Source organism: Buceros rhinoceros, unplaced genomic scaffold, assembly GCF_000710305.1.
Source record: "Buceros rhinoceros silvestris isolate BGI_N320 unplaced genomic scaffold, ASM71030v1 scaffold5188, whole genome shotgun sequence".
Classification (NCBI taxonomy): Eukaryota; Metazoa; Chordata; class Aves; order Bucerotiformes; family Bucerotidae; genus Buceros; species Buceros rhinoceros.
In genome coordinates this window covers 101007-102357 of record NW_010427412.1, presented here as the reverse complement: position 1 = coordinate 102357, position 1351 = coordinate 101007, and positions in this window count along the sequence as shown.

Here is a 1351-nt window from a genome sequence, read left to right as displayed (position 1 = left end):
TCTGCATGCGAACATGTCCTTTGTGCAGTGATGTTGTTTTAATTAGCCATGTGTCTCTTTTTGGCCAAAAATACATTAAATGACTGCGTACAGCTTTCCTGCAGCCAAAAGGCAGCACAATGTCCTTGGTGCCCAGCTGTGGGTGGTGGGAGAGCTGTGTACATGGAGCAGGCAGGGGAAGGGAAGCAAAGCTTGGGGAGGAGAGAGGAGTGAGGAGAAAACAACACTGGGTGACCCTGGAGATTGGCAGGGAGGCAAAGGAGGTCTGCCTAAAACAGGTCAAAAAGCTTGGCATGAGACATCCTCTTTGTAATGACCAACATGTTGTGGAAAAGAGCTAATTAAAGATGATGATTTTAGGCCAAATCTATTAGGACAATAATCTGCCCAAGACCATAACATACGAGGCAGCAATTGAATGCTAACATAACTATCCTTAGCTTCAGCAAGATACAAGTCTGTCCCAGGTGTTCACCTAATCCTATATTCAAAGTGCTCGTTAGATAACATGCTTATTCATCTTTTAGTCTTTGTCTCCTTAAAATCGTATCCAGTATTTTCCATCAGAGTGTCTGTCCATTCAAAAAGAGCTGGCTTAGAGACCTCTGAAGTTAACACTTCTCAGAAGCTCCTGTGATGTTCAGTGAATTTTCTTTTCATTAGAGACTTAATCCTCTTTATTTCATAGCATTAAAATAGGAATTTTACTGAATGTTCCTTAAATCCCTAGTCATGTAAATATTACTGATAGTAAAAAAACGTGCTGTTAATAAATGGTCCTTGTCATGTCTAGATCAAGCTGTTGAATATGTTGTATACCAGTACTGGCTGAATCATTGCCCATGGCCAAGCGATGCCTAGGCTTGGGTTCTGCAGTGCCTAGGCTTGGGTTCTGCAGCGGCTCATCTTCAGCTTTATTACTACCTGACGGTGCATGTTAAGGAGGCAACAAGCCACAGTTTGTGGCATTTGCATTTTGAAGGTGTTAGCACTATGGTCTGCAGATGAGTAAAATGTGGGCTCCCTCTCCTCTTGGTGAGGAGTGAAACACTCCGTAAGATGCTCCCTGAACATCAGAATGAGGCTGGAAAGCAGAGGAGACATCTCCTCTGGCTTTCAGTTCTGCCATAAGGAAAATGAACATAATCGTGACCCTAACTGTCTTGTAATTTTTATTAGCTCTCTTTGGCTTGCAGCAATGACCCTGTGAATAATGCATGCTGCTAGATGGCTTTCCTTAGGAAAGAAGGCTTATGCAATCATATTGTCTGCCACTACTTGCTTTCTCCTTATCCCATAATAATTCAGGAACCAGCTGGCCAATTTTAACCAAATTTGACAGAGGGAAAGA